Raw genomic sequence first — 23899 nt, forward strand, 5'->3', positions numbered from 1 at the left:
AGCAAGAGACCCATGGAGAAATCTCTCAACACATATACCCTTACAGTACAGAGCTCTGGCAACTGCCACCCCCATCAAGGGTTCAACCCTGGGATCCTTACCAATGGGACACCTATACTTCCTGATGTGATGCGATGACACAAGGAAGCATTTGAAGAGAATCCAATCAAGTCTTTAGACTTGACTTCCAAGTTACAAGAAATAGGGGAATAGGGGACTAACCCAGATAAATCCACATTCTACAAGAAAACTGGCACAGTCAACTTAAAAAATCAATGCCTTGGGGGAAGCAGCTGTGGCTCAATCAGTTTGGCTGCCGTCTACCATATGGGAGGCCCTGGGTTCATGTCCCGGGGCCTCATTGTGAAGGCAGCCTCGCCCGCACACCACGGAGAGCCAGCTGCCCACAAGCACCACAGAGCACTGCCCAGCCCACAAGCACTGCAGAGAGCCAACTCAGCAAGGTGACACAACAAAAAAGGGAGACAAGCAAAAAAACACAGAAGAGCATGCAGCAAATGGACACAGAGAGCAGACAGCAAGCAAGCCCAAGGGGGGAGGGGATATAAAATAAATAAATACAGACACAGAAGAACACACAGTGAATGGACACAGAGCAGACAGCAAGCAAGATGCAAGTGGGGAGGGGAAATAAAATAAATACAGACACAGAAGCATGCACAGCAAATGGACAGAGCAACAGCATGCAAAAAGCCACAAAGTGGGGGATATAAAACAAATGTTTTTAAGTCAATGCTTTGGGAGATGATGTAGAAAGGAAGACATAATCAAATGCAAAGCATGAATCTTGATTGGATTCTGGGGTTATCAAACTCATTCGTGGAACAATTGGGAAAATGTGAACATGGACTGGATATTAGATTATTTTAGGGAATTGTTTTCTTAGGTGTGGCAATAATATGGTTTTGTAGAAGAACATCCTTATTCTTAGAAGACACACTCTGAAGTGCCATGTATGTCTGCAACATAATTTCAAATTGTTCAGCAACAGAACTACATGAAATGGTTTCTACTGAGCCATTTTTAATTTCAATGTCATATGGTTAAACCTAATAGGTAAATAAAACAAGCATAACATGTTAACAATTGTTGAATCTGGTGGTAGATATGAGTGTTATCATACTATTTTTCTAATTTTTCTGATTCTTTGAAAATTTTCTTAGTAAAAACTTCAAAAAATTTAAGAAAAACAACTGTAGTTTGACATCAAAATTCACTGGAGTAAATCCTGCTATTACCTTTTTTTTTTTTTTTTACAATACAAGGATCATACAAAATGTTAAAGAAACATAGGGGGTTCCCATATACCCCACTCCCCCCACCCGCCACTCCTCCACATGGACAACTTCTTTCATTAGTGTGGCCCACTCACTGCCCCTTTGTAGCTAAATGATGGTAAGGATGCCAGAGGAAGGAAGGCTTTTGAGGGGGCCAGCTGTGCCGGGAGGCTCTGACCTCTCCATAGCTCCCCTGCCACCCCAGCAGCCATAAAACCCTGCCTGAAGAAGTGTGCAAACCTGTTAGCACGAGCTTGCTCAGCAACACCTCCAAAGCACTAGATTTGGGCTCCTAAGCCCCTCCCTTGGGTGCTGTGTGGCCCGGGCAAGGTGCCCAATTTCTCCATGCATTTCGTATTGGGTAGATCTGAGGGCTAAATGGGAAAGAGGAGTTTGGGATGACTGACAGATTTTTGGCCAGAGCAACACCCCAGGAATAGGTGCAAGGCTCCCTGGGAGCTCTGGAGTGACTCAGGCCAAAGGACTCAAGGGAGGAAAGACCTGCTTACTAGAAGTGATATGGGCACTCAGGTCATCTAATTTTGATATCAGCAAAAGGGGACTTCTTTTGTACCCCCAAGCAGATGAAGAGAAAAAGAGCAATGACATCTGTTTTTCAAATGTTCTACATAACATATCTCACTTAAATTTTTTTTTCTATTTTTAAAGAAGCTTTAGATTACATGTCACATTAAAAATATTGGAGATTCCCATATGCCCTGCTCCCTCCGCCTCCCCTCACTTCTTTTTTAAAGAAAAAGTTATTTTTTAAGTGGTTCTATAACGTAGAAATTTAGAAACAACAACAGGATAAGCAGAGCAATTATGAGCTGAATACTGAGTTTTCATACATTTGAACTAATAAATTTATTACAATCAATTTATAAAAATGAAATGCTGCCTGGATGTGTTTTGGCAGCAGTGGAGGGAGAAACAAAAATGCAGTGAGAATCTGTGGTGACACAGCAGCATGGGGGCACCGGCCTGGCAGCGGAGGGGCACTCAGAGGAGGTGGGCAGGGAGGCAACTGCAGCTGGAATGCCAGAAGCAGCAGGCATGGCGGGACAGCTGGAGGAGGGGTGAGCCATCCAGGATCCCCAAGGAAGGGGGAGAAAAAAGAGTGGGTGAGTTCAGGGTCTAGGAACAACTCTGGGAGCAAATTCTGCTAAGAGCACCAAGATGGCTCGTCCAGTATATTTGCAGGCATGAAAAGTAGATCATCTCTGATCCTCCCCACAACCCTGCGAAGTAGGGTTGCTATGTTTAGTGTTTTGTTTTACCCAGGAAAATAAAAAAGGCATAGGCAAATAGAACAGGAGGACTTAAATAAATAAAAAGCAATTGTTCCTTCATTGCTACTTCCCAGGCTCAGTCCAACCATTTTAACCTTCGTGGTTTTTAATTCTGCTGATGGCCTCCAACTGTGTAAATATGATTAGGCTGCTCTTCCATGGTAATACTTACTGATCCTTGCTCTGACAGATAAGAATTCAGCTCACTTAATATCCCCTCCACCCACCACCCACACAAGGCTATTTTTAGGTCTATTGTTCATGCTTACAACTTCACTAACCTTCAACTTTTGTTTTTAGTTCTATCAAATACACACAGCCTCACTTGGCTCTCCATTTCCTGAGAGGCAGATGTTTGGGCTCCTACTTCTTGACTCCCACCTCCACTTCTACCACCCAACTTTATTTTATTCTTGCTATGCAACTGTAAAACGACATTGCACACTTTTTAGTTTGGGTTGCTGGATCATTTTTGTATACGAAGGACAGAGCATTTAAAACTCATAGTATTATGTAAGGCCTTGTGACTCAAGGGCAAACCAGTTGAATCATGGTTTGAACAACAAAACGTCTGACATAGTTAAAAGAATACAGATTTAATCCAGGCCCTTCCCTTTCTAGCTGTGGGATTATAGGCAAGTCACTTAATCATCCTGAGCTATTCACAAAATACAAAATGGGAAAAGCAATAACTATCCAAGCTAAACAGTCTCAGGTGGCACATAGCAAGAATAAAATGAGAAATCATCAAAGTCATAAACCAGCAGTTAGATATTTTGTGGGTCAGGTTGGGGTGGCGTAGAACCTGAAGAGAGAAAATGGCTAGGAACAGCTGGATTACCATTTGGGTGAAGGGGCAGGAGCTTGACACACTGAGAGGTGTCAGCTCTGTAACACCCACTTAAGTAGAAGTCCTACTGGGGACCACTAGGCCCCAAAAGTGGTGCAAACTCTGGAGCACCAAGTGGTAGAGACCACTAAGACGGCAGGGCTCCGCATCCACTTGGGGCCACTCTCCATATACACTCAGTACTTATTGATGACTGTATACCTGACACTTCAAGAAGCTCCAGAGGCCCCTTCACCTCCAGCCAGGCTAAGGTCCCCAAAAGATGAGGATCCCATCACTGGTAGAGAGCTCCAGAAACTAAAACCCCACATCTGTTAACAGTGGTTTAAGATTTGAAGTGGTAGAGGGACTTATCCCTGTTCCACCTGACCTACAGTTTGAGGGCTTTTTAAGAGCCACCCAGCAAAATTCCCTGAGCTCCTCTCTATACCAGGCATTGGGGCTAGGACCCAGGGACATAATGGTGAAGAATGGGAGATGATCTCTAAGGAAGTCTGACGTTTATCCACCAAGGACCATGCTGAAAGCAACTACTTTTCTCCTTCTCAGAGGCCAAGGCCAAATTAATTTGACTTTGAAATGTAGAGACTGACTCTTGGTTAGACCCTCAGAAAACCACAGATAAGTAGAAGGTGAATGTTTTATATGCAGGTATTAGTTCACTGAGTTCTTAATTTAGATGCATGGTATACTAGGGAAGAACATAACAGAAAATCTTCCTGTTCTTAATGATTTTATCTATTCTTCACCTTCCCCATAGCAGTTTTGGCCTCAATCTGAAGCCATAGGGGAATTCCTGTGAAATGTGGAATGAGTGAGCATGTACCCTCTGCTCCCAAAGGCTGGCACACAAGCCTGTGAACTTGAAAAGAGAACAAAGCTTTCTGGTATGATAAACAGAGAAAATGGAAGTTGAAAAGCCTGGTTTCCTCTTCTTTGCATCAGCACATACCATTTGTCAGAAAGCTCTGAATAATCTACCCCTCCTGTTCCTGAAAGTTAGATTGTTATTATTAAAGCATTTCCAAAAGGAGATGTATTTTTCTTTCCATAAAGATGGTACAAATGAGGTGGCAATGCAGCAAATAGGAGAGAAACTTGTAACATTACAATAGTTGCTCTCTTAGGAGAGCATGGAATTAGATGGGAAAAAAACTAGATAAACTAGAAAAGGAAGATGGAAAACAGTCTAAAAGGCAAGATGGATGTGGCAGTTACAGAGGTCACTGTGAAAAGAAAGGAAAATGCAGTACCCAGCCGGTGCAGATAACCAATTAGTTTGGTTCAAGGGCTGGAAGGAAGTAAGGCACACACTGCAGAGAGCAACCCACCAGGCAGCTGATGAAAGATTTCCAACGAAGGAGCCCAGACTTTAGGTTCTTTTGTTAGCCCTTATTTCCAAACAAAGCAAGTTGCAAGACCAGTCCTAACATCTCAGCAAGCAGCAGAAAGCTTTCTTCCTTTGTGAAAACCTCTTAGAGGCTTCTCTCTATACCCTCCTATGCAAAAGAGCCAGCTTTCTCCTGAAACACCTGGAGTTTCTGCTGCTAGAGGCGACTTGTAAAGGCTGGGATGGCAGAGTATGGCATTTAGAATGCAAATAAGTCCAGGACTATCCAACCCTGGAAGAGTGAACACCTCCCTGACCTATGGTAGGAGACAATATGAAAACAAGCATCATTCTAAATTTCCTCCTCCACCACTTTCTTCCAATTGAAAATGCTTGAACTGTAAAATTATAATCTAGTCTCCCTGCTTTCCATATACATGAGATTAATTCATGCATTTTCTGAATGAAATGATACTTATTTTTTAAAACATACATGTACTAGTTGCCCAATGACACCATCTCGGGGTCTCCATGGCAGGCTGGTCCAGGAGCATCATGATGTCAGGCAGTTTCTCAGCCAGCATCCACTGCCCATTTTCCAGCCGAAGCATTCTCTGCAGACAATACTTTCCTTTCCAAAATACTATTTGCTCAGAATAGTGATGGATGTGTGAACAGGTCTTTATTTGGCCCACTACCTCAATAACCAGTTTCTTGTACTACCTCCCCAAAGTAGAATTAACTCACATAATTTAATGTCAAGTCACCTGGGCTCTTGGTTGCATCCTAAAGTTCTTCTGGAATATCTTGTGGTTTCACCGTGTCTAGGTAGCTTAGCACTTAGGCAGTGATAATTAACATAATAGCCAACTACGAAACCTATTCATTCTTCCTATGAGTCAAATTCTCATGTGTTTATAATTTAATAAATTAAAATTCAGAGTTAACTTTGCTCCAGCACATATTTAGAGCTGAAATGGATTTCTCTATCAAGTTGGAAACTGCTAACGCAAGTGTTCAAGTATTTCATAGTCAGGCGCCACCCTTTCATCTTGTCATCCACATGAGAGACCAAGCCCTATGTTACTCTGGTTTAAATTTTGTTGTCGTAGTTATTAGTAATAAACCAATAGAAAGAGGCTGGCAGAGGGAACCGTTGGGGATAAATAGCGTCTTCCTCATGAAGTGAAACAGACACGGGCACACTCCTTCCTTTGTGTGAGTTACCTCCTTCCCGCCGGGTATCCTCTGCACAGTCAGGCAAAAATGATCCACCCACCCCCCACCTGGGCAGAGGGCCTGCTGTGCAACGCTCCAGGCTGATTCCTGGCCTAGATCACCAGCTTCCCCACACTGAGCGTACTTGTGGTTTCATCCTCTTGTTTGACCCGAAGTAGCCAGGGAGGTCGAGCATTCTCTGCTCCGCCTCTGTGAGGCCGAATGAGCTATTGTCGTAGAAGGCGAACTCGGGGTGTGCCGGGAAGCTCTGGCACTTGTCTCTTCTGCCCTGAGAAGGGCTCAGAGGACTGACCCTTGGTGGTTCTCTTTGGGGGAGACGGGGGAAGGGTGTTTCCTTGAAACGCTCCTGTGACTGGGGGATGGTCCCCTCCGCCCTCTCTGAGGCTCCGTTCTCTCAGCTCCGGCCACGAGTCCTGCCTGGCGGTCCCCGGGGTCTGCTTTGCTCCGTGGCTACCCCAAGGTGTGAGGCTTGGCGGGGGGCCTGAGAGGAGCGCTGCCCCTCCCCTTGGAAACGCTCCAGCTCCTCAGGAAGCAGGCGGGCCCCCCGACTCTGAGGTCTGGGGCAGTCTTCGGCCTGGTCCAGGCCCGCGGCCGGGAGCTGTCCGCGGGCGCCTGCCTGGGCGTCAGGGTGGACATGCTCCTCTCCCTGGAGGGCCGGGCCTGCTTGGCCTCGTGGAAACGAGCCGTCCTCCTGAAATGGGAAGGCCTGGGGCGGCCCCGCTGCGGCTGTCCCCCCTGTTGCCCCGGGCCTCGTCTGCGACTTGCGGAGTAGGGCCTGGCTGGGGCTGAGGGCGCAGCTGACGGGGAGGCGCTGGCCGCCAGCCTGGAGGGCGCCTCTCGCCAGCGCTGCCCGCGGGCGGGTCGGGAAAGGGGGATTGATCCGGAACTCGTTGGCAGGAGCGTCCTCGGGGCTCTCCAGGCCCAGGGGCGGGCGGGAGGCGGCGTCCACGCGTTGTGCATCAGGGGACTCTGAGACACGTGGTGCACTTCGGTGGTCTCCGTCAGGCCTTTCCTCGTCATCTCCTTCAGCTGCTGCGGGGCAGGCGGTGTCTGAGCAGGGGCGGGAGGATCCTCTGGGCGCTGGCCTGGAAGCTCTCGCTGCCGGACGCGTCCTCCTTGGGCGCCGCCGCGCCGTTCCGCCGCAGGTCAGCGGGATGCCCAGGGTCCCGGTGCCCACCGAGGGCCCATTGCCCGCCTCCAGGGGCCGCGCGGCTCGCCCGGGTGGCAGCTGCTCTCCTCGCCCGAGTTGCTGCGGCAGCCGGGCCTGTGCAGGGAGCCGCCGCGGCGGGGGGCGCAGCGGGGCGCGCGGCCCGGCTTCCCCACAGCGCGACGAGCAGGGTGGCCGCGTGACGGACACGAACAGGGAGGTGCCGGTGGCGCCGCCACGTTGCTGAGGGGTGGGCCCCTGGGGCTGAGGGGGAGCCGGGCTGAAAGGACAAGTGAGCCCCGGGGCGTGAGTTCCCTGAGGGTTTAGGGTTTGCGAGGGGCTTGTCTAGCACCTGGAGAGAGAAGTGCAGTAAACAAGGGCTAGAGCTTCCGGTTTGGCGTGTGGTGTCGGTTAGTCTTACGTGGGGACCTGGCTGGGCCGCGGTGCCCAGTTAGAGAACCGCACGCTAATCCCGGGGCGGGGCGGCCTGTGCGGCGTAGCGGACGCCTACAAGGGATGATGCTGGGGAGAGCGTCTGCGAAACGCTGGCGGGGCCGCGGGCCCGCAGCTGAAGGCCTCAGCAGCAAAGCAAAGAGGACATTCTGCCTCCCAGGGGACAGCGCAAAGTCCTGCCTGAGCTTCCCGGTCTCAGGAGACCCTGCGGATTTCCCGCTCGACTCTGCAGCATCAACTCCTGCCTGTGTGTCCAATCTTCCCACCTGCCTGACGGATTTTGGGGTTGTCCATCCCCACGATGCAATTCCATTAACTGACTGACTGACTAAATAAATTACTATATATGGATATGTATATATCCTATTGGTCTGTAGAAAATTTCAAGATAAAATCAAGATTTTTTGTTAATATAAACACAAGATAGCTGTAGTTGACTTTGAGATGCACAGTGGAAAATTCTCACAAGGATAAAACTTAGTATGGACAATAATTTAGGTAGTCTTTGCACCTCTCAAGAGAAATTAAAGGTGAAACTAAGACATTTGGCAATGTGATGTACCACTCCCCTTTAAGTACTAGGCCTCTGCTCTCCACTCTTTCTCGATGCAGTCGATTCCCCTTCCTATATTTATTGTCCTAAAGTGTGGTGCTGACTTTTTTTCTTCCCTGCTCTCTCAAACTGGTCTGTCCCACAGTCATCAAAATGTTTCAAAACATTGCAGACACCACTGGGCCTCTCAGCCTGTCCTGTTGCCCAAACCCCGTGTTTTTGTTTCTGAGGCTGCCTAAAGCAAACGCCATGGAAAGGTTTGGCTTGAATGACGGGAACTGATTAGCTTACAGTTTTGAGGCTGAGAAAATGGGCAATGTGAGGCTGATTTTATCAAGGCCATAAGGCGACGCTTTCTTCCCCAAGACCAGCGCCGGGTGACCTGGGCTCCTCTACCCATGGCAAGGCACACGGCGGCCTCTGCTCTCTCCCCTCTCTTCTGGGTTTTGTTCATTTCACCTTCTTGCTTCCAGGGCTCTCTCTCTCTGTATTCACTCCATTTATAAAGGACTCCAGTAATAGGATTAGAACCCATCCCGAATGAGGTGAAGTACTCACCACAAGTCCTACTCACCACGGGTTCACACCCGCAGGAATGGATTAACTTTAAGGACATGGTTTTCTGGTGTATGTACAACTTCAAACCCCCATACTCTACCCTCTGAATCGCTAAAAGACATGCCCTTTCTACCTACAAAATACATTCATTCCATCCTAATATCCCAAAAGCCTTACGTCATTTCAGTAGCAATACTAAATGTGATGTTTTGTCTGCCGGGCCTAAAGCAGCAGTGCCACCCATTCCAAGTACTTGGGCAGTGGCCATGCTCCCCTCAAATGCTGGGGTGAATGCTCCACCCTCTTCAAGCACTGGGGTAACAGCCAGACCATCCGCTACCCCAGGGCATGGGGTAGGTGGCCCACCTTCTCCAAATCTCCCTTTCCACACACATGGGGTGGGCTTGCTCCCTTGGCCCAAGCGTATGTTTTCAGTGCAGACCCTTGACTTCCATGGCTCTACAATTGAAGTGATCTTTTTTCAGTCTGTCCATTTAGTCCAGGCTGGTGGTGGTTCCGTTCACAGAGCTCTCACAAAAAACATGTAGGTTTTGCATGTAGTACACAGAGGTCCAAACCATCAGACAGTAGGACCTTCCTCAGTTCCTTCCTTGAAAACAGCATCTCCAGTCCTGACTTGCATGGAAATGGCTGGCTGCTTCCTTTTTCAATTAAATCCTCCTGTGGAGTGCTATTCTCCGGGGACTCACTTCCAGAAACTCAGAATTTTCCCAAATATTAATCTGTGGTTCCTTTGTGCCCGGGAGTTCAGTTCTTGACTTATCCCTTTCCTCTCGCATTTTACTATAAGCTGCTCAGAGAAGGCAGGCTTCACTTTCCACACTTGGCTTGGAAATCTCAGATAAATATCCAAGCGCATCACTCTCAAATTCAGCCTTCCATCCAACATCAGAACACAATTCTGCCAAGGTCTGCGCCCCTTTAAAACAAGGATCATCTTTCATCCAGTTTCCAGTAACACATTCATCACTTTCTTCCAAGACCTCATCAGAAGTACCTTTAGCATCCATATTTCTACAGTTTCCTCAAAGCAACGTAGGCCTTTTCTATCAAGCACTGCACAATTCTTCCCACCTCTAGTCAATACCCAATTACAGGAAAGTGGACATGGCTCAACTGATAGAGTGTCTGTCTACAATATGGAGGGTCCAGGGTTTGATCTCTAGGGCCTCCTGACCCGTGTGGTAAGCTGGCCCATGTGCAGTGCTGCCATGTGCAAGGAATGCCATGCCATGCAGGGGTGCCCCCATGTAGGGGTGCCCCATGCACAAGGAGAGCTGCCCTGCATTAAAAAAAAAAAAAGCACAGTCCACCCAGGAGTGGTGCTGCACACGTAACAGCTGACGCAGCAAGATGATGCAACAGAAAAAAAAAGACACAGTTTCCCAGTACCACCAGATAATGCAAGCAGACACAGAAGAACACACAGCAAATGGACACAGAGCACAGACAACTGGGGGGAGGGGGGTAGTGTGAGGAAGACGAGAGAAATAAATCTTTAAAAAAAAACCCAACTACAACAAAGCTTTCCCACTTTTTGGTATTTGCAATAGCAGCGTGCCACTATTCTCTTTGAACCAAAATCTGTTTCAGTTTCCTAGGCTCCTTAAAGCAAATCCCATGAAATGATTTGGCTTGAGCAGTGGAATTTATTACCTTATGGTTTTGAGACTGAGAAAATGTCCTAATCAAGGCATCGTCAAGGCGATGCATTCTTCCCAAAGACCAGCTAATGGTGACCTTGGCTCCCCTGCTCACGGCAGGGCACATGGTGGCACCTGCAGGTCTCCCTTCTCTTCTGGGTTTGTTGATTTTAGCCTTTTGCCTCCATGTCTTTCTCTCTAAATATATTCAATCCATTTACAAAAGACTGCAGTAGTAGGACTAAGTCCCATCCTGACCGAGGTGGGTCACTACTTCACTGATGTAGCCCCATCAAAAGGTCCTACTTACAGTGGGTCCACACACACAGAAAGGCATGAAATTTAAGAGTGTTTTTCTGGGGGTTATACAGCATCACACACCACAGCCCTGGAAGCCTCACCTCTCTTTCCTCCCTGGTCCCTGTCCTCACCTCGAGTTCCCTGTGCTCTCATCTGACCCCTCATCCTATCAACAACCAGCTGTCGTTCATCTCCTGGGCCCACGCTCCCCGCTCTCCTCTCCACCTACCAATGGGACATGTGACAGATTCCTCAACACCTGTTCCCTTCCCTCAAAGCTGCCTTGCCCCTTGCCTTAACCGAGGCCTGGGCATTGTGCGGGACACAGCTGCTCTCCCACCCAGAAGAGTAAGGCTAAACCTTGGCAGACATCACAGCCATCTTGCTCCAATATGTGGCAAGAGACTTTGGTGAGCGAGGTAACTTATACTTTATGGCGTAGTAACTGTAAGCTTCTACTCCAACTAATACCCTGTATAAAAGCCAACAGATGTCTGGTATTTTGCATCAGCACCCCTTTGGCTGACTAATAGATGGAAGATGTGCTCCAATCCCAAAACCTCCACCCAACTGCACACTCTGCTCCCTTTGCAACATCCCCTTCCTCACCAAGTTCTCCAGGATGACATCTACTCAGCTCTCAAACTTCAGCTCCAATGCCTCCTCCAAGGATGCTGATGCTTCCAGCATGGATTCTCACCCTGCACATTTCCAGGCTGAGATTCCCTTATCATTCCAGGCCCTGTACTCTACGGTGTCCTAGACCTGGGTATGTGTCTGTCTAGATACTACACTGTAAACTCCTTTGAGACAGACATGTCTTATCTAGATATTCTTAACCCCAGTCACAGTAACTTGCACATAGCTGGTGTTTGATAAAGACATTTAATTAATTGATTCATTGATTATTAAAAAGGTGACAGCAAAATGATCAATATTCCACCAGATGTAAGTGCAACAGCAATTAAATGTTCCTACTCATTTGTCAAACAAGTGAAACCAAATTAATATAGAACAACATTCAGACCTTGGCATAAAAACATTCATTCAAAGCCAAACTCTAAATTCCCAATTGAGTGAATAGTGGCATTCGAATGCCTTGCTCCCTGGTTTATCTCCTCATCCTTCTGCAGCAACTGCGGGTGGCCTTCGGCAGCACACTTCACACACACTACGCCCCTTCCTCTCTGGCCTCTGTTCACTCTGGCCTCTGGCTCCCTTCAAAGCCACGCTGGAGAGAAGCCCCCGAGCCACTGGCCTGCACCTCTGTCTCAGAGCCTCCCCTCCTTTCCCTGCAGTGAGGGGACTTCCCAGTGCCCAGCAGCCCACAGACAGAATTTACAGTCCCAAGGAGTGGAAAAAGAGGTTGAAGAGGAAAGAGAGAGCACTAGAAGATTTGACAGTTTTTATCCATATAAACACTCAACTGAGGCCACTTACCCTCAAAGTAGGAGTGTCTGTGGCACTTACCTTGCTTCTAATTCATAATATATGCATTTCTAGTTCCCATACAGTATTAAAGAACTAAAGGCCAGAACATGGAACAGTACATTTCCTCAAAAATGGGTGCTAATTCCAGGTTGCTGATCCTGGCAGGAAGTCAGATTGGCCCATACATGAAGGAAAGTACTAACGACAGGGAGCTTCCTGTGAGTCAGATTGAGCTCCTGCTACTCGCTTCACTACCTGCGGCGTGTCCCTTACCCTCTCAATGACCCAGAGTCCCCATCGGTCATGTGGAGATAAGGGTGTAATACTTCATATATGTGTAAATTCTCAAGTTCTGAACCAGCACACAATCACTACCTTGAGCACTCATTGTAAGGTTTAAATGAGATCATGTAATTAAAGTGCTGGCACACAGCCAGTGGTCAGTAAAGACTGATATTATTGGCACCAAATGTAATGAATGTCCCACGATGATGAAAGAGGTTGTTGATGTGGGAGGAGTGGGGTGAGGGGGTGGGGGGTATATGGGGACCTCTTTTATTTTTGAATGTAACTTTTTTTTAAAAAAGAAAAAGAAAAAAATTGAAAAAAGAAAGAATAGAAGCCAGTGGCAAGTGATTGTTAAATTTGTTTTGGAGTTACAAAACTCAGGCTGGAATAAATTTTTTTAAAACTTTATTCCAACTTCAAAAGATAAAATAACTGACCAAAGGTAACTTAACAAATTATGGAAGCATTACATTAAAAAATCCTGTCCAGGCACATTGATCTTATTTAATCCTAAAAACAAGCTCAATTGTTTCTCCAGGGTTCAGAAAGATAAAGAAATGAGCACAGACTGGTTAAAGGAATGGCCAAGGTCTCCTTGTTAATGAAGGAAATGAAAATAAAATGCTAGATCATATTCACATCTCATAAAACTAAATCGCATATTCTTTTCTTGGGGGAGGGGGGCAACGAAATATCTTAACATAATATGCCATCCCAGGAATTAAAGGCAAGGTATATCTGAAGGAAGCGATACCCGAGGGAGGATGATAGAAAGTGAAGGGGACTGATAGAGGAAATGACAGAGAAGAGAGCCTCAGGAAACAGACGAGCTGTCACTGAGAAAAAGTGGATTCACGGTAAAGTACGCAAGGGGAGCGGGCAGCCTTAGGCTGGCAGGCGCAGCCTGGGGGTGAGGCCGCAACAGGAAAAGGAGGCCAGAACCTTTCTGGGGTGTTGGGAGGAAGGGGACAAGGCCGGTGGCACTGCTGGAAAGAGGAAAACGGGAGAAGACTTTCGACGGCCCCAGGCAGAAGCCAGCCAAGATGGTGCCAGGTGCCTGTGGTTTTAGCTCAAAGGTGCCATGAGATCCCAACCCGGAGATGCGCCTAACTTGTCCCCAAGGGACAAGGAACTAGGGTGGTCGTTCCGTCTGGAATTGGAGAGGGGCCGAAAGCAGGACTCGGCGGAAGCCCTTCGCCTAGAGGCCGAGGCCTGCACAGCCGCGCTGAGGGGGGGCCGTGTGTGTGTTGGGGGGCTGGAGAGCAGGGGCTGGTCAGGACTGTGGCCGTCGGGGAGGGAAGGGAACCGCTCACAGCTGCAGGCCGCCTGGCAGGCCGCTCCCACATCCTCAGGGCCAGCTTTGACACATTCGCACCTCTAGGAAGGGCTTTGAGGTGCCTGGGGGAGGCAAGGCCACCCTGAGGGGGGGGGGGAGGTGAGAAGAAACCTCCCCTCCTTCCTCCCAGGCCTGGCTGAGAACCCACCGGGCCCATCCACAGGATAGGTGGACTGCTGGCCCATGTGGCAAAGCACTGTCTGCGTAGTACCTCAGGCTTCTCTGGGTGACTGGGAGAAAAATGAAAGAAAACTGTTTCCCACGGCTTGGCTTGGGGGTGGGGAAACCTGAGGGAGAAACAACTAAAAAAGGGAAGAAATTATCGTCTCCCCCATTTTTGTGTTTTTAAAATAATTTAATATAGCTGGCTCTTTAACATACGTAGCCCTACTTCCCTGCCATTTCCCTATCTTCTTCGTTTTGTGAGGCCCCGTCGCCACATTAACGTGTTCTCCAAGTTACTGCTGGCTCATGCAGGGGGAGCCAGAGCCTGAGACGGCTTCTCTGAGGAGAAAGTCACGCAGCGAGGAAGACCTACGGGTGCATTCCTCCAGGGAACATAGGGAGGTCTCCGAGGACATGCCCGGGCAGCTGGGTCTGGACAGGAAGGACGTGAGGCACACTCAGCCACGACACCATCACTACATGTGGTGCTACACTGGCTCCAAGGCTGCCACAGTCCCCACGTTTCTGCAAGGACACAAGTCATTGCAGGCATGCCCCTGGGGCCGTTAGCTATACGGCTGGCCAGGCCGTTAGCTAGTTTAGCTAGATGGCTTTCGCCTTGGTGAGGCAAACTTCTCGAACAGGTTGTGAGTGATGACGGGGCCCCGGTACTACACAGCCAGGTTAAACACACAGTAACCACCCTGGAGACACAGGCTTGTGGCACAGGTCTGGTTTATTGGGGAAGGGGCACAGCTTATATAGGCAGGGGTGGGGGCGTAGGGTGACGTGTCAATTACAGATGGGCTAAGGGGATTGGGATAATATGAAGCAGCAACTTGATGGGATGAGGTAGTTTTGAAGTTGGCACGTGTGGGCTTCTCTGGCGGGAAGCTGGCCAGGAAGAAGGAAGGTGCCTTTTGTGATAGCCATTGTGTATGCTTAGCAGCCATTCTGGCTACATGTTGTTTGCCAGCAAGCTCACCAACAGTCATGCTTTCAGGGCTCATTCACTCGAGAACCAATGTTTAACTGTACCCAAATGATGAGGGGAAATGCCAATCTCAGGCCTTGGAAAGTAAATAAGCAAAAATACCCCCCACGATGGTCAAGCTAGAAAAGGAGTCACTCCTACAACAAGAAAAAGCTGGGTAAACCACAAGCCATAACCTTTCCAGAACTTCGGTCTCAAGGCCACCAACTAGTCTGAAATCTAAGGTAAGACAGGCTCCTCCGAGGAAAGACAGGACATAAGCACTGGTTTGCCTGGGGCAGATACAAGGAACCATCCAAGCTGGTGAGAAGACTTTGGTTGAAATTTTTAATGATTGCTAACAGCCTGGTGTGGGCTAGCATGGAATACAGAACCCTGGGAGCCACAGACACAAGGAGAACTGGACCCACTTCAGGGTCCTCTCCAGAGATCTCACCCAAAGCTCCCAGGAAGGGCTGAGGACTGGTTAGACAGGAGATGCCTTCCTCGTGGTGAAGGTAGGAGGAGGGAAGGAGCAGCCCTGCTGGAAAGACACATGCTTCACCCAGATTCTTCTCCCCAGGTTCCCCTGTAAAACAAAAGCCTTAAACCACTGGGAGAAGGGCAGGAAACCCTGTCACCCTAAGAGCCTCAGTGGAGACCCACTGCTGCTAGGAATAGGAAAAGAAAAGGCCCTCCACACTTTGGGAAGAGCAGAAAAATATCCTAGGCTCAGGGTATTAGAGATCTTCTATCACCAGGGAGGGGCAGGATCCATCAAGAAGCCACAGCTGAGACCCAGGGACACAGCACTGGTGAGACCAAGGCTGAATCGGAACTCAGAGAAGCCTCTTCCACTTCCTACCCCACGGCCAGCAAGCACCAAGGACCAAAGAGCAACAATGTACTGCTGGGGGGCGGGGGAGAGGGAGAGAGAGATAGAGAGAGATGGGAAGCTCTCTGTTGTACAAGAGGAAACCTGAAGATTACAGAAACACTGGGAAACCCTCTGGTAGTCCATCCCCTACTCTAAAATCAAAGAAGGGTAGAAAAATGTAAAGTCTGTGGTTCCCGAAGGGTAGCCAGGACAGAAGCAACACCCAAACCCAGCTCAACACTAGACTAGCCTGACTTAATCCCCATACTCAAAGCCTAGCAGAAGTAAGGTGTGCCCCACGTAAACACCACTTACTCAGCATCTGTAGGCCTAGCCAAGAGGTTCCCTTTTCAACCAAACATTACCAACATACAAAGCACCATTCCACTAAGAGACAAGGCCATTAAGAAACCACACTAAGATATGACTCAATCCTGGAATCCTCAGAGTGAATTTATAACTATGATCATTTATGTTAATCATATGCTAAAGGTATAAGTGGAAATTGTGAACAATGATCATGAACAGATGGGAAATTTCAGCAGTTAGAAACTAAAGAGTCAGATGGAAATGCTAGAAATTAAAAAAAAAAAACATAACAGAGATGAAGAATATCTTCTACAGGCTCATGTGTAGATTCGAGACAGGTGAGGACAGAAACAAATTTGAATATAGGTCAACAGAAATCACCAAAACTGAAACCCAAAGAAGAAAAAATAGGCAGGTAAAACATAATACTCAAGAGCTGTGGGACAACATGAAAAGATGTAATTGGAACCCCAAAGGAAAAAGAGAAAGACAAATATCTGAGGAGATAATGTTAAAGAATTTTCCAAAATAATGAAAGACATCAAATCTCAGAAAACACCAACCAGGAAAAATACAGAACAAAACAAAAAGAAAACCTTAGGCACATCATAGTCAAACTGCTGCAAAACAAAAACAAACAAAATCTTTAAGGTTGGTGGGAGGGTGGGGGGGTGGGGGGAGTAATGTGTGTGGAAACACATCACATAGAAAAGAATAAAGATAAGAATTCAGCAGACTTGCCAGTTTCAAAACTGAAGGAGACAGGGAGTGGATGTGACTCAAGCAACTGGGCACCTGTTTCCCACATGGGAGGTACCAGATTCCATTTCTGATATCTCCTAAAGAAGATGAGCAGACATCACAACAAGCAGACACCACAACCAGCAAGATACCACAACTGGTAAACTCCACAACCAGCAGATATCTCAACCAGCAGACCCACAGACACCCTAACCAGCAGCTGCTGCAATGGCCACAACGAGTAGGAACCACAACAAGCAGACACCACAACCAGCAGATGCTGCAACCAGCAGGGAGTGGAAGTGGCTCAAATGGTCGGGCACTCACCTCCCACATGGGAGGGCACAGGTTCAGTTCCTGGTGCCTCCTAAAGAAGATGAGCAGACTAAGAAGGCATCTCAGGGGAAGGGGGGGGCTTAAAAAAAAACAAAAAACAAACAAACAAACAAAAAAACCAATGCAATTGTTAAAAAAAAAAACTGGAGAAATAAACACTTTCAGACCAAAAAAAAGAAAAAAAAAGCTGACAGAATTCGTTACCAGAAGTCATTCACCTCAAGAAATGTTAAAGAGAAAACCTTCAGGCAGTGGCAACATACCAGACAAAAAATCTTGGATATATACAAAGAAATGAAGAGTGCTGGAAATGGCAACTTTTCTTACTTTAAAATGCTCTAAAATATAATTGGCAGTCTAACCAAACAGTACCAGTGTACTATAGGTTTATGGCTTATATAAAGGTAAAATCGATGACTACAATCACATAAAGAATGGAACTAGAATGAATTCAGAATGTGCTGTTAAAAGGTCATTACAGGGAGTGGATGTGGCTCAGTGGTTGAGCACTGGCTTCCCACATATGAGGTCCAGGGTTCAATCCCCATCCCTGGTCCCTCGAAAAAAATTAAAATTAAAATTAAAAAAAAGGTCATTACATATAAAGAGATACTACAACTCAACAATAAAAAGACAAACTACCTGGTTTAGAAATGGGCAAAAGACTTGCAAAGACATTTGTCCAAAGAAGAAATACAAATGGCAAAAAAACCATGAAAAGATGTTCAACATCACTAATGATTAGGGAAATGCAAATTAAAACTACAATGAGATATTATTTCACATCTATTAGATACGGCCATTATTAAAAAGACATAAAACTCAAAGTGTTGGAGAGGATGTAGAGAGATAGGAACACTTACCCACTGCTGGTGGAATGTAGAATGGTACAGCCACTGTGGAGGACTTTTGGCAATTTCCTAAGGAAATTGAATATCAACTTGCCCTGGGACCCAGCCATACCATTACTAGGTATATACTCGGAAAAACTGAGGTCAGTGATGCAAACAGGTATCTGCACAATGGCATTCACAACAGCGCTATTCATGATTGTCAAAAGATAGAAATGACCCAACCCAGGTGTCCATTCACCAATGAATGGATAAACAAAGAGTGGTGTACACACAGGATGGACTACTATGCAGCAATAAGAAGAAATGAAGTCGTGAGGCAGCATATGACAACAAGGATGACCTGGGAGGACATTATGTCAAGTGAAGCAAGCCAGACACAAAAGAACAAATACTGTATGATTGCCTTATTATGAAGTAAATACATTGTATAAATTCATGAAGTTAATAATCAGAATATAGGTCACCAAAAAGAATGAAGGTAGAGAATGGAAAGCTGTAGGTAATCTGTGCATAATTGTTTAAAAATGTTGTAAATCTTTGGAAGTTAATAGAAATGGTGAAAGCACATCATAGTGTTTGTAACTAGTAGAGCTATTATATGGGTATGATATTTTTGAAAGGGAAAGTCATGTATACTACTAGAAGGAAAGCTAAAAAATGTAACATGGGACTGTATAATACAGTAAAACCTCGTGTGAAATACAAATATGGGTGTTATTGTACATACAATATTGTTTTTACAAAATATAAATACAAAATTTTAAAATGCTAAAAAAGAGAGAGAGAATGACAATTAAAGGTAATATGTGATCCTGGACTGGATCTAATAATGGAGCAGAAAATGCCCAAAAGGACATTACTAGAATAACTGAAAAAAATTGGAAAAAAGACTTTATGTTTTTTATTAATATTAAATTTCTTGAACTGGATAACTGTACTTAATGTGGTTATATAGTCAGTGTTATTGTTCCGAGGAAATATACATGGAAGTATTAAGTGTTCAGTGAACAGGATGTATACAACTACTCACAAATGCTTAGAAAATAGATACACAGATGATAGAAAGATGATAGACAGATGATAGATGGATAGAAAGAGAGACAATATAACAAATATGTCAAAATGTTAAAAGTTAGTCAATTTTGTTATCAGAGTAGCAGCTCTATTGGAATTCTATGTATTGGTTTTGTATCATTTTTGCAACTCTCCTGTATGTTTGAAATTGTTTGAAAATTAAAATTTAAAGAAAAAAGATCATTACATTACATGTGAAGAAATATATCATTTGAAAGTAGACTGAGAGTAATTAAAGATGTATATTATAAACTTTAGGAGGATAACTAAAAGTTGTTTAAATTATAAATAAAAAACCAAGAGTGGAGATGAAGTAGACCACAAAAAAAAAAAAAAAAACAACAGTCACTTAATCTAAAAGAAGGCAGGAAAAGGAGGAGGAAGAAACAAAGAACAGATGGAACAAATATATAATTAACAGGATGGCAGATTTTAATCCAACCATATAATGATTACATTACATATAAATAAAAATAATCTAAACACATCAATTAAAAGGCAGAGATTGTCAGATTAGATTAAAAAAAAAACAAAGACCCAACTATATGCTGTTTAAATAAAGCCAACTTTAAATATAAAGACATAAATAGATTAAAAGTAAAAAGACGAAAGAAAATATACCTTGCAAACATAATCAAAAGAAAACTGAAGTGGCTATATAAATATCAGGCAAAATGGGTTGCAGAACAAGACATATTATGAGGGATAAAGAGGCGCATTTCATAATGATAAAGGGGTCAATTCAACAAGAAGCCTTAACCCTAAATGGGGCCACACTGAACACCAGAGCTTCAAAATACATAACTTTCCTAAAACAGTCATTCTTGACTTACAAATGCAAACCTCTCTTCCAGGTAGACATGGAATCACTGCCTGATGAGAGTAACTGAATAGTCAGTCCCCTATAAAGACCGACCCTAATCCCTTCTCTATCAGCACGCATCGAACCTGGAGACCCATCAGGTAATGCCAACACTAGTCACCAGAACACCCACTGCATAAAAGTCTCTTCACATCCCACCTCCTCTAGGGCAGCCCAGGGTATATGAAGCACTACACAAAACTAAGGGGAACGTGTTGGGTTGATGTGTTCTCAGGTCAGCCAAGTGGTGCAGTATTTGGGGTGAGTCATGGAATATAGGTTCTTTGCATCAATCAAGTCTCCAGAGATTTCACAAGAGTGGGAGCATTACAAACCAGTATCCTGGACCAACATCAGCTGAGGTGTGGTCATGATGCTCCAGCCAGAGGTCCAACGGAACACAATGTTGGTTCTGTGCCTCCCAACTCACACTGCAGCTCCTCACGCTGCAGAACCAAGAGCTGGCTTTGTCCTCGAGGTTTCTGGGCTGCTCAGATACTAAGCCCCCGGTGCTTACAAAGCTTCAGGCATCTCCTAATTCAAGTCCTCTGAGTGAAAGTAGTGATTTACTTTTGAAAAATCTACTTGGAATCCCACTACTCTGAAACCTAAATTGAAAATTAAGTCCACAAACAGTTTATCTTCCCCTTGTGCTCATATTTAAGACCACAAAATACAGAATTATGAATACTATGAAACTTTTTGTTATGCTTTCTTAATTCTTTTATTTTATGAAAATATAATTTATTTAATACATAAAGTCATTTGTTATAGACTAAAAACAAAAATTCCATTAGTTGGGAATCAGAAAAATATCAGGTTTATAAAAGCATGAATATTAATGTCAAAAATCTCGCTTTAAGGGAAGCAGCTATGGCTCAATCAGTTGGGCTCCTGTCTATCATATAGGAGGCCCTGAGTTTGCATCTGGGGCCTCCTTGTGCAGGCAGGCTCACCTGCACACTGCAGAAAGCTGCCAACCTGAGCACAGCAGAGTGCTGCCGGGTCTGCAAAGCGCCACAGAGAGCCGACTCAGCAAGGTGATGCAACAAAAAGAGAGACAAGAAAAAAACAACACAGAAGAGTGCACAGCAAATGGACATAGAGAGAAGACAGCAAGCAAGCCACAAGGAGGGGAGGGGAAATAAAAATGCATACAAGGGAAGTGGACTTGGCTCAATGGATAGAGCATCCACCTACCACATGGGAGGTCCACGGTTCAAACCCTGGGCCCCCTTGACCCGTGTAGAGCTGGCCCATGTGCAGTGCTGATGTGCACAAGGAGTGCCCTGCCACACAGGGGTGTCCCCCATGTAGGGGAGCCCCACGTGCAAGGAGTGTGCCCCATAAAGAGAGCTGCCCAGTGCAAAAGAAAGTTCAGCCTGCCCAGGAATGGCGCTGCACACACAGAGAGCTGACACAACAAGATGACACAACAAAAGAGATACAGATTCCAAGGCCACTGACAAGAATAGAAGCAGACACAGAAGAACACACAGTGAATGAACACAGAGAGCAGACAACTGGGGCAAGGCAGGGCAGGGAGCAGCAGGATGGAGGGGAGAGAAATAAAAAATAAATCTTAAAAAAATGCATACAGACACAGAAGAACACACAGCAGATGGACACAGAGAACAGATAGCACGGAAAAAGCTGTGAGGGGAGGGCTAAGAAATAAAAAATTAAAATTAAAAATCTCATTTTAAAATGTTAGATACTGGGGAATGGATGTAGCTCTAATGGTTGAACGTCTGCTTCCTATGTACAAGATCCTGGTTCAATCCCTGGTACCTGCTAAAAACAAACATACATACATACATATAGTGCCTTTTCCCTAGGAAATAAAGTCACGAGTCATGGCTAGTCCAATAATCAATAAAAATTTTTAACTACATTTTTATACCTCTCTATCTCTAAATCAAATTAAATCACTTTAATTCTATAGGAAATCACTCAGATAAAGCAATGAACAAAGTCAATCAGGCAAATAAAAAATGCCTTAAGGAACTCTGTTTGCTCTCTAAAGATCTCTGCCAATAACTTGGAGGAAAATAGTTGGCTAAATGGGAACTCATTAACTGTAGCTCACATGCTAGAAACAAGATACAGATGACCAATATGCCAAACAGTCTTACTTCATGAATAAAAGAGGCTTTTTGCTCTGTTTTGTCCTGTTCACATGTCCAAGCATGGACTCACATCACACGACAAACCTGTGTGGCCAGGCTGAATGTCTTTCAGGCCACTATGGAGGGTATTAATTCTGGATGAACAAAACTGGTCTGGAATGTGAAAGGGGATATTTTTCTCACCCCTAAGACTATATGAAGGGATAACAGCCTACGCAATATTCGAGTCTGCAAGACACTTTGCTTAAGAGACCAAGATAACTAAACAAAACACGCTAATAAGAAAACTCTAGAGATGTGATGCTAAAAGTAGCAGTAGGAACAAAGGCATCTGAGAGAAACAGCTCCAACTTCTTTTTCAGAAAACAAGGCTCACTTATTTTGAACCAATCACGCTTCTGCCTTGGCCAGTGGTCTCCAAAGTGGGCTTTGTGTCTTTCAAGAGGAGTGAGGTCACTCAGATGAAACACTGAGATTGGGAATGAGAATATTAAAAAATTTTTAATCTAAAAGCTTTGTATTAAGATTGATCCTTGGTTGTAAGGGAAGCAGTCTAGAAGAGCATAAAAGCAGCCTCGGGAGCCCGGCTACCTGGGTCTGTGTTCTGGCTGTACCCCTTAAACACCTTGACCTTATTTCCACACGCCTGTATTACCTTGACTTCATAGGGTTCTCGGGAACAAATGGGCTAATGGTCATAAAGCAACTCGGCCAGTGCCTGGTGCCCAGTAATCCCTGTGTACACACTCCCTGTCCTCAGGATGTCAGATGCCCACATGCCACAGTCATGCCCTAAAGGAATCCAAAGGCCGAGGGGGAGCTCCGCTGTGTGGAAGGGTTTGCTGGTTCGTTCACTTCCAGAGAACTGTGGAGGGTGTCACAGTGTCCAAGGGTCTGATTATACTAATTTTCAGACTGTATATTCTTCCTTGAAGTAAACTGACTCACAAAATGAGTTAACTTTTTAAGTGGCTTAAAAAGATTTGGGCAAAACAAAACACAGATTGCAAAATCTTGCAGCAAGAGGATAACAGGGTGGCCGTATACCTTGTATACCACCCTTGGTAAAAGTTCTGTTCTGTCACATTGTGAAGTAAAGACAAGCCTGTCTAATCCAGGGGTCCTTAACTAGAGGGTCTGTGGAAAGACTGTAGGGGGTCCATGAGCTTGAACTGAAAAAAATCAATTTATTGTCTTTATTTTCTCTGACCTCTGATTTTGAGTGTCATGAAACTACCTGCTGCTACATTCTGAGAAGGGGCCCCTGGTTTTCACCTGACTGGGACAGGGGTCCATGGAACAGAAAAGGTTAAGAATCCCCAGCCTAATTAGACAAAAAGAAAACAGCCAAAATTTTTAAATTGTTAAGACAACTAAGGAATATGGATTTATACCTACTCTCATTAATTCTCAGCTTCACCTCAAGTGCATATTTTGCTTTGAGATACAGCATCCATAACCCCTTATCTGAAACCCTTGGGGCAGAAGTGTTCAGAATTTAAAAATTTTCAGACTTTTAAAAGTTATTACAGTGCCTGTGCTATATACTACCATTCCCCCAGTGAAATCTCAGGCATATGCCCATAATCAAACAAATTAACCTTTCCACAGAGAAAAATATGAATATTCACACTAAGGAGGATAAACGCCATAAAGTCATTTTTGTAACATTTATTATATATTTGATATAAATTATTATTTACCTATCTTAAGGTCCTGAGACATATTTAGAATAAGAAAAAATAAATAAACCAAGTCATTCCATTAAAAAAAAAAAAGGAATTGAGCGAGTGAGTGACACACAAGTGAACTCACAATCATGGTGAGCTCAGGGAGGTGC

At 45.3% G+C, this 23899-nt stretch overlaps 1 pseudogene; it reads right to left on the minus strand.

Moving 5' to 3' along the window:
• Positions 1–5975: 5975 nt before the first annotated feature.
• LOC131273521 (thrombospondin type-1 domain-containing protein 1-like) overlaps positions 5976–23899 on the minus strand; it is an 86932-nt pseudogene continuing 69008 nt past the window's right edge.

The sequence above is a fragment of the Dasypus novemcinctus genome, chromosome 15, assembly GCF_030445035.2.
Source record: "Dasypus novemcinctus isolate mDasNov1 chromosome 15, mDasNov1.1.hap2, whole genome shotgun sequence".
Classification (NCBI taxonomy): Eukaryota; Metazoa; Chordata; class Mammalia; order Cingulata; family Dasypodidae; genus Dasypus; species Dasypus novemcinctus.